Raw genomic sequence first — 10,799 nt, 5'->3', positions numbered from 1 at the left:
ACGTGTGTCGTACGTTTGGAACACGTATTGCAACACGTCCACATGCGGCAACAACCAGACACTAGTTGTCAACTGAAGTGGAGGAATGGAACGCACGTTCACAAGAATTCCTCATCAACCGTTTGGCCCGTACGGGAGCATGTTGCAGAGTATTCATTACCGTCCGTGGTGACCACACACCTTATTAAGAAACATGTCCCGCCTCTTGTAATGGCCAGGGGACAATTATAAATCGTGGTGTCTTCAGTGCAATTATTATTACCGAATAAAAGTGTCATTTCTGTCAGTCTCATTGCGTATTTCGTTTGGTTAACTGCTGAATTATACTGTAACAGTTCTTTGTATGTGTGGTTGAAGTTTCGTCAAGCTGTGTTACCTGGCAGTGGCACATCATGCGAAAGTTACTTTAGTCCTTATGTGTTGCACGCCAGCGTGTTTTGATCTTACTTGTAAATATGATGTTGAAACCTCCCCTCAGAAAAATTTATGAATTACTGTGCTGGTAAACCCCTTACGTTATTTGATTTTCAAACAGCTGAGCAGAACCGAACGTACACTGACATTTCTCTCTGTACTTATTCTGATCAACACTAAACTGACCCACAATATTTTTAGCGCAACGCAATCTGACTTTCAATAATCCCTACAAAAGAATGGCCTTGACTAACAATAACCTATACATTTCATGAATCACTTACCTCACAAAAATCTTGGTTACTCGAACTATTGCAATACAGCGAGCGCCAATACTGCCAGCTAAATAAAAGATTCTAACAACTGAAGGCACTAACTACTGATAGGTATAGATAGCAAATGAAAGATTTTGATAGAGAACAAACAATGTATTTACCTTAATAATGTTCAAAAGTCATCATATATATATATCAGTTCATGATATCCAGTATTACAAATTTACTCTTTTTGATGGACACACGTCCAAATCTCAAAATTCTGCCATCTCTCTCCCCACATCCACCACGGCTGGCGGCTCACCTCCAACTGCGCAACGCTACGCGCTGTTCACATCCAACTGCCCAACACTACAATAGCGAATATTCCAATAATGCCAACCAGCCACAGACTGCACACAGGACGGCCAATGATTTTCATACAGAGCGCAACGTGACGTTACCAACATAAAAACCTAAATAGCCTACTTACAATGTATGTAGGAAAATATACAACATTACAATTCGCATGAACAATGGTAACGGATACTTAAAACTTTAAGAAATGTAAGTCAGTTCTGATGTAAGGCAAATGTGATTGCAAAGTGTGTATCTAGAACGCAACACTGAAATCACGATTCCGTAATAATTTTTCAGGCCGAGTCTGGTCAACTGTATGTCACAAGAGCAATGTAATTAAAACAAATCTGACACTTACGTCATTTAGCTTTTTTATTCTCATCATGAAAGTAACAAAAGAATTCTGAAGGGCTTAAGTATTGTTATCTTGTTTACGAAAAGCTTATAGCACGTCTTGAAATTTATTAGCTCGCGAACTAAATTGCTCCGCCTCTAGGGGCGACGCGGAAAGCGGTCGTAGCATCCAGCACAGTGGAGGTGATACAATATTTCATTCCCCTAGTGTTCTCGGACGATATTAATCTTGATACTCTGTTTATATCTTTCCTGTCGCCGTAGCCCCGTCTTTTGTCACTATAGCAATAAAATTTTTTGTCGGTAATCAGAACATAATATTTTTCGGCTGATGTGGTAGCGGAGCTCAGTGACCCCGTAGATATTGTCTGAATGAAGTTACATATGCATCATGAATTATATTTATGAACGCACTTTAAAAAGTTAAATTCTTTATACGAAGAGTACGGCTCGGTTCAGGAGCTTAGTGGAGATAGGTTTACACCTTTACATCAAGACGCAAAAATGTGCTTACGCGATTTTCTATAAATCCTTATAAAATTTCTAACTTACCAAGAAACTGAGTCTCGCGTAACCTGCAATAAAAAAAGAGTTTTTCGTAGACCTTAGAAGTTCAGAGATAATCTCTACATTATGAATCAAAACTTTGTCAGGGCGATTCCTGAATTAACGATAGAGTATAGCAATGTATAGCGTTACGATATATCCCTTGGAAACAAATTATGAGTTATTTTCACAGTTAAAATATGGCTACAAAAAATTAATTATTTGTTTTTCTAAATGTAACACATCCTCTAGATGCGCAGACATGCGAGTAACACTTCTATAAATTGACCAATGCTCGAGCTGTCTACCCTCAGACATAAGATAGAAAACGTCAGTCGCACGCTAGTTAACACTGCGCGGATAAAATGATACAAACGCAGCAGTAGGAAGTAGTAAACCAAAGATGTTAGAAGTGAAACTAATGCACAATTTAGGAAGCTTCGTTTTCTGGATTTATAGAAAGTTTCCTGCTATTACTCATGGATTATCTTTCATTTGTCAGCGCTGGAGTATAAAAGTATCACTTCCGCAAAAAAGTATTACTCTAGAAGTAAATATTATTGTAATACATCTAAGACATTATGGTAGATAAATATACATATTTTGTTGTAGTTTATCAGACAAGAGTAAAGATTTAATGCTGAAAAGAAGATGATTTTATTAATCAGATAATTGCGTAGGAGTGTTAATCAGCGTCTACAACGATCACGCCGCGCCGCGAAAAACCAAGAAAAGAGGTTCGCCACAAAGAGGCGCGGCAACAACGAACAAATTTCGCGTTTTGTCGTTCATCAAAGGAAATGGTTCGATTGTGCGCGGCGTGGTTTGGACGGCGTTTCTCGTTTTCAATTTTTGCAGACAGGCACACGCACTCACCGGAACACTGATGTGCACGTACGAACATCTCCTCCATGCTGCGCAGTTCTGCGCCGTTATGCTCTGCTCTGCGTCGAGCGTTTTCGCTGTACGCTGCGCGGCGCGTCCGATGTGGACGCGACTTTACAAATATTTGTTTGTATATACCGAAAACCTCGTTTCATACGTGTGGTAGTGTGAAGATTACGTTAAACAGCTGCCTACAGATCCAACTGATTGTGATCGTAAGGGATGGATCATCTGTGGTAGGCTGTGGCTCACCTTCCCAAAGATTTCGTTCCAACCTGCTGAATGTAATAGCTCGTAGTTGTCATGTACCCTGTCAGTGTTCGTAAAATTTTAAATCCACCTGACTTGCAATTTTAGCATCTGTATGTTATTCCTCTACAGCATAACGACCACATGAGAATGGCCTAATATAAATGCTGAAACGGGTAGCGAACTCAATAAAGTTCTCAACGGCGACTGGAGTCGTTTTTCATTATTTACACAAACAGTTTCGGAATCAGCATATGGAGATAAAATCCCAGAAGGGGGGGGGGGGGGGCTGGTAGCAGCGTAATATGCTGCTCTACAGCCTACAGAAAAGTTAAAAAACATAATGAGAATAGAAACAAACAAGAAAACAGGCGATAAAACGGTGACATTGTAAAAAACTGTAAAATGGCGGTAAGTTGTGGAATGTAAAATATAAAAACACTGCATTGACAATGCGGATGAAGACACACAAGAAGTAGACAGGCACAATTAAAAAACACGGCGACAGTCTGGTTTCTGTTCGCACGAGATAAAAAACGCAACTCGCGACAGTGTGGCAGCTGTTCGGAACACAGACAGGGGACGCACAACACTGAAGACTCATAACAGCGCTATACAGATGACACGGCGGCAGATGAGGGGGGGGGGCGGTGGTGGGGAGGGCCCCGACCTACGAGGGGGAAAAGGGGGAAAAGAAAAAGGGGGGACTCGATGAAGGGAGGGGGCATAGAAAAGGGGGAGCTGGGCGGATGCGAGAAGGAGTGCGAAAGGCAGTGGAGGGGAGAGCAGAAATGACTCAGGGGAGTGAAAGGATGACAGAGAGAGGGTAGGCGGGGAAATATAGGATGGGAGGGGGAGGAAGAGGGTGCCCGGGGAAAGGACAGAGGGAAGGAGGGGGAGGTGAGGATCAGAGTTGATAGGAGGGATAAATGGAGGGAGAGAGGGCATCATCTGGGAGGAGGAGTTGATGGAAGCCACCTTGGGAAAGGGGATGAAAGGTGTAGAGATGGAGGGTAGGGGGGGGGGACAACAGTGAAGGCGCGGCAGAGGGAGAGGAGAGGAAAGGAGAGAAGAGCAGCAACCAGGGGATGAGGGGGATCAAGTCGGCAGGAGGTAAGGGTATGTGGATATGTTAGAGGAATAGGAGCAGATGGGAGAAAGGAATCAGGTCGTAGAGATTCCTCTTTCGTCTCTGCTCCGTTTATATACTATCAATGCTTTCCATGCCGTGCCACGTGCCTGCATCGCCACCAGGCGGCATAAAGCCCAGCGGCGGGCAGTATATAAGACGGCCAATGATCTTTTCTGTCCGGATGCACAACAGGCTCGAAGTCTTACTGAAATCGGCGAAATGCCGCTCGTAATGAGGATAATGGGCGAGGGGCACTACATTAGTAATGTGTGGATAAGTTGAGAATTTGGGCCAGACGGAAGGCGTGCTAGGGTAGTCTGTGAAGCTGCAATGACCACTGTGTCCCGATGGCTCAGTTCAGTCTGCTTTCGGCAGTGGTGAGGTGAACACGCATTGTTTGCATCTCACCTGTTGTGCTGCTTGCATCCCAATTCACCGACCATCATGGCGTTTCCCTATTGCCAAGCCACAATTAAATTAACGTTTCCTTTGGACCATTAGCGACCGAAAAAAAAATGGTTCAAATGGCTCTGAGCACTATGGGACTTAACGTCTGAGGTCATCAGTCCCCTATAACTTAGAACTACTTAAACCTAACTAACCTAAGGACATCACACACATCCATGCCCAAGGCAGGATTCGAACCTGCGACCGAAGCGGTCGCGCGGTTCCAGACTGCAGCGCCTAGAACCGCTCGGCCACTCCGTCCAGCAGCGACCGAAAACTTAAGACGTTGAATGGTTTACATGGCATGAAATGCGTCTCCCTCCGCAAGATGTCCTCGGAGTTCGTTTTTCTATCATTAGTATCACTGTCGAACAAAGAGCTGTGCGCCGACGGTGTGCGGCGCCATGCCAACGGCCTCCAGTTACGATACTCTGACGGCCATGTAGAGACTGTTGTGGATGACGATGCTGGTTTTGGTCTCCGAACGTTGCTGGTTTTCAAATTCCCGTTTGAGGTGCCGTCGGACTTTGTGGTAGCCACCTTTAAGCTTTACGGTAACGTCGTCAGTCACCTTGCTGATATGTGGAAGACGTTCGACACATACCGTTTCCCCAATGGTGGACGTTAGATAAAAATATAACTGAGGAAACACGTACCTTACTACTTGTTATCTGCAGGTTGCAGAGCTGTCGTCCTCTGACGCCCTGACGACGCGACGTCTTTCCCTGCCTCCGTTTCCAGTCAGCATCCACCTACGGACACCGACCTTCCCCCGCCTGCGTCTGATGCGGTTGCCTCCCTTTCTGTGTCTGACGCTACCTGTGGGAGCATCTCTGATAGTGTTCCACTGAACCGGTCCGGTGAGACTTCTGTCTCCTCGGCGGACGACATCGATGCTGAGGATGGGCGTTCTGGAGGTGTACAGTGCGATGGACCCTTCTTGGTGGGGTCGGCTACCACTTTGTCACAGTGATGAACCCTTTCATGGGACCCTAACATGGAGTTACCTGTGCTTCCCCCCAGTGTGAATCGTCTGTCTCCCTGGAGATGGCAGTTTCTCAGATTTATCGTATAGTCATACTCAATGTCAATACCATTCGCGTACATCACAAATGGCTTTACTCCATGAAGTGCTGTGTGCTGCAGACATTGACGTTGCCTTCCTTCAGGAGGTGCATGTTGCAACCTTTTGCGCTCCCCATCGTTTTACAGCACATGTCCCCATGCTTCCTTACTGGTAGTGGGGTGGTGATACTCCTATGTGACGGTGTCCTCGCTGATGTAGTAGCCCATCTCCCTGATGCCAGTGGTATGGCTGTAACGTGTAGTGGCGTCAGGATCATGGTTCAAATGGTTCAAATGGCTCTGAGCACTATGCGACTTAACTTCAGAGGTCATCAGTCGCCTAGAACCTAGAACTAATTAAACCTAACTAACCTAAGGACATCACACACATCCATGCCCGAAGCAGGATTCGAACCTGCGACAGTAGCGGTCGCTCGGTTCCAGACTGTAGCGCCCAGAACCGCACGGCCACTCCGGCCGGCCGTCAGGATCATAATTGTCTATGTGGCATCTGGTTTTGGTCGACGCCACGAACGTTCCACTTTCTTCTCCGAGGCAATCACGCCTGTCTTCCTGAGTCGGCAGGATGCACTGATCATGGGAGGCGATTTCAACTCCACCCAGGCTCCCACAGACCAACTGCCGCCTCACTATCCGTGCGAGGCGCTAGCGGCAATTCTAAAGCACCTCAGTCTTGTGGATTCTCGGGGACATGTTCATGGCGATCGTCCGGGGCTTACGCATTTCCCTAGCCATTCTTCCAGTCGCTTTGATCGGGTTTATATCTCCCGCGATACTGCATGTGGGGTACAGGCCGCTGAAGTCTGGCTCATTGCGTTCTCTGACCATGATGCATATATCTGTGCCATCAATCTCTGCCTCCATAGGGTGTGGCGCGGGCGGAGGCCATTGAAAATGAACACGGTACATTTTACTTCACCCGACTCCCGGCAGCTCATCGAGACCACGTGCTTGTCGTGCATATCAATCTACCCTGTCATGGTGGATGCTCTGCGCAAAGAGCCTTGATTGGTTATGGAAGGGATGTCACGCTGTGGCGGCGACGAACACAGGATTTCTACTTCACCATTCTCCGGGAATGTACTACAGAGCCGTATTCGCTTGAGCGCAAGACGATGGTGAATCGTGCGAAGGCATAGCTCACATCCCTCTCTCGTCGTCACCTTGAAGGAGATATGATCAGGGCGTGCACACAGGGCGGGTTAGCGCAGGAGCGTCCATATATGTATAATGTGATAGCGGAACGGCGCCACCGTCGGAAGACTGATTAATGTTCTTACGACTGCGCTTAGATACCCAGCGCGATATACGGTCTGCCCTCCAGGCACATTATGTTAGCTGTACTCTCCACAACGTCACCATTCTGCCAACATTACGGCGGTCCCCGACTCTGCTTCTTCTCGGTTGCTGGAGATGCAATGATTGATCTGCTCGCCGACGTCACGGAGGATGAAGCCCTTGATGCTACAGGCGGGCTCTACGAACAAGTCGCCTGGCCATGATGGCCTCCCACTGGAGTTTTATCGGACATTTCGTCCCCTAATGGCGCTGGCGTGCACGGGAACTTGAAGTCGGAACCTTATGTCGCCTCTTGTGCAGATTCCAGACAGTTTCTTCGACGGCCTCATCATTCCTATCCGCAAGCCTCGGTGTACCTCACGGATATGCAGTTATCGAGTTTTGACGTTGCTCAACAGCGACACAAAGATTTTCACCCGGATTTTGGCTGATAAAACTTCTTTGGGAGGTGGCAATAGCATCTGCACTGCCCTCTGTCGCTATCGGAACATAATCGCTCTTGCTCACGCCCGTCGTTTGTCTGGACTTTTGCAGCTATTGACTTCATCCAGGCGTTCGATGGGGTCGATCGCGACTACTTGGAAGGGAAGCTCCGCAATATGAGATACCCTACATCTACATCTACATCCACATTCCGCAAGCCACCTGACGGTTTGTGGCGGACGGTGCCTTGAGTACCTCTATCGGTTCTCCCTTCTATTCCAGTCCTCGTATTGTTCGTGGAAGAAAGATTGTCGATATGCCTCTGTGTGAACTCTAATCTCTCTGATTTTATCCTCATGGTCTCTTCGCGAGATATACGTAGGAGGGAGCAACATACTGCTTGACTCCTCTGTGAAGGTATGTTCTCGAAACTTCAACAAAAGTCCGTACCGAGCTACTGAGCGTCTCTCTTGCAGCGTCTTCCACTGGAATTTATCTGTCATCTCCGTGACGCTTTCGTGATTACTAATGATCCTGTAACGAAGCGCGCTGCTCTCCGTTGGATCTTCTCTATCTCTTCTATCAAACCTATCTGGTACGGATCCCACATCAGTGAGCAGTATTCAAGCAGTGGGCGAACAAGTGTACTGTAACCTACTTCATTTGTTTTCGGATTGCATTTCCTTAGGATTCTTCCAATGAATCTCAGTCTGGCATCTGCTTTACCGACGATTAATTTTATATGGTCATTTCATTTTAAATCACTCCTAATGCCTACTCCCAGATAATTTATGGAATCAACTGCTTCCAGTTGCTGACCTGCTATATTGTAGCTAAACGTAAAGGTTCTTTCTTTCTATGTACTCGCAGCACATTACACTTGTCTACATTGACATTCAATTGCCATTCCCTGTACCATGCGTCAATTCGTTGCAGATGCTCCTGCACTTCAGTACAATTTTCCATTGTTGCAACCTCTCGATATACTATAGCATCATCCGCGAAAAGCCTCAGTGAACTTCCGATGTTATCCACAAGGTCATTTATATATACTGTGAATAGCAACGGTCCTACTACATTCCCCTGCGGCACACCTGAAATCACTCTTACTTCGGAAGACTTCTCTCCATTGAGAATGACATGCTGCGTTCTGTTATCTAGGAACTCTTCAATCCAATCACACAATTGCTCTTACTTTGTTCATTAAACGACTGTGGGGAACTGTATCCAACGCCTTTTGGAAGTCAAGAAACACGGCATCTATCTGAGAACCCGTGCCTATTCTCGTGGACGAATAGCGCGAGCTGGGTTTCACACGATCGTCGTTTTCGAAACCCATGCTGATTCCTACAGAGTAGATTTCTAGTCTCCAGAAAAGTCATATTCGAACATAATGCGTGTTCCAAAATTGTACAACTGATCGACGTTAGAGGTATAGGGCTATACCTCTGCACATCTGTTCGACGTCCCTTCTTGAAAACGGGGGTGACCTGTCCCCTTTTGCAATCTTTTGAAACGCTACGCTCTTCTAGCGACCTACGGTACACCGCTGCAAGAAGAGGGGCAAGTTCCTTCGCGTACTCTGTGTAAAATCGAACTGGTATCCCATCAGGTCCAACGGCCATTTCTCTTTTGAGCGATTTTAATTGTTTTTCTATCCCTCTGTCATCTATTTCGATATCTACCATTTTTTCATCTGTGTGACAATCTAGAGAAGGAACTACAGTGCAGTACCTGATACTACCATCGACGTCGTAATGCATCTCCTTCTTGGAGCTACGTCCCGTGTTGTCTACAATGGCTGTCTCACTCCTCCCAGATTGATCCGGCGTTCGGTGCGTCAAGGCTGCCAACTCTGTGCATTGTTGTATGCTTTCGCCATGGAACCACTGCTATGCGGTCTCCGTCAACGCCTGCCTGTTATATCTCTCGGTGGACATGTATATAGCTGCACTGCTTATGCGAACGAACTCGTAATCGTTCTTCGTAGCGGCTCTGAGGTCAGGGAGTCATTCGCATGTGTTAACACCTACGGCGAAGCTTCTGGTAGCTGCCTTAACGTCTGAAAACGGCTATAGATGCGGGACTTCCTGCAGACAGCCCTGCTCCACTGCATGTAGCTGCTGCTATCCGATTCTTAGGACTCGAATTCGCATGTGATATGCGGCGCACGATTTTCCTCGACTGCCGGCATTTACTGTCCTAACTAAGAGTTGGACTTCCAGATCATCGTTTACGAGTCCTCGAAGTTTGACGGCCAAGAGTAAAGTGAAAATTACTGTTGTCAACAGCAAGTACTGTGGGTGAACACAACTAGTTTCTTTCGAAATAAGATACATACCGAATCTGTCCACATTTGCACTGTCGTGCAGGTACTTTCAATGAAAATAGATACAAAGATGAATGGAGATAAGAAACCAAACGAAATACAATTACTCTGTAATGAGGCACCAGAGATCACGGGTCCCTAACACAATAACTCTCATAATCCAACAACTGACTGAAAAATTTTTGGTGGAGTTTTGGTTCATTCTTTATAAGGAAAGATTACGCAATGGGTTTCTCATTCTGAAATCGCATTTGATTGTGAGAACATCGTGTTATGCCTCCTGTAAGTAGGAACGTCTACAGTAAGTATCGGAATACGAGAACGACTGGCTCGTGGTCTGTCGAAACAAGAGTTTATCGTTCCGTGACACTGTTGCTCGCATTGTTTAGGATACAACGACTGTCATGCGAATATGGAATCGATGGAATCAGGAAGGTCGTATTTAACGTCATGCAAGATCTCAAGAGTCCCATCGGACTACTGCCAGAATGGTTATGCAGTTCCGCACAACCACGCCACGTACCTTGAGTAAGGAGATGGGCCTGTTGCAAAACAAGCGTCCTCACTGAGAATACTCTAAAAACAACGACCATTATTACGGCTTCTCTTGGTGCGACAGCAGAGAGAGGCGCTCCAACAGTAGTGTGTCTAACAAGAACATGTCGTGTTTTCAGAGGACTCCAGGCTATATACACAGTGTCACGATGGACGTTCTCGTGTGTGGAGTCTCCGAGAAGGATAAATGTTGCCATATTCTATTCATTATTGTCATAATGGCGCTGCACCTGACGTGATAATATGGAGTACTATTAGGTACACAATGGGATGATCTCTGTTTTCACTAGCCGGTAATTTGGACAAAAGCCATTACGTTTCTAACGTGTTAAGGACAGCTGTTACAGCCTATCGTCGAAGTATCCGTCACGTTATCCCTCATCAAGGTAACTCAATACCGCAAGTCACTCATACTGGTCTGTACTATCTCGTTACATAGGGTGTTCGACTGTAACCCTTGCCAACG

Source organism: Schistocerca nitens, chromosome 3 (assembly GCF_023898315.1).
Source record: "Schistocerca nitens isolate TAMUIC-IGC-003100 chromosome 3, iqSchNite1.1, whole genome shotgun sequence".
Lineage (NCBI taxonomy): Eukaryota > Metazoa > Arthropoda > Insecta > Orthoptera > Acrididae > Schistocerca > Schistocerca nitens.
This window is presented reverse-complemented; position numbering follows the sequence as displayed.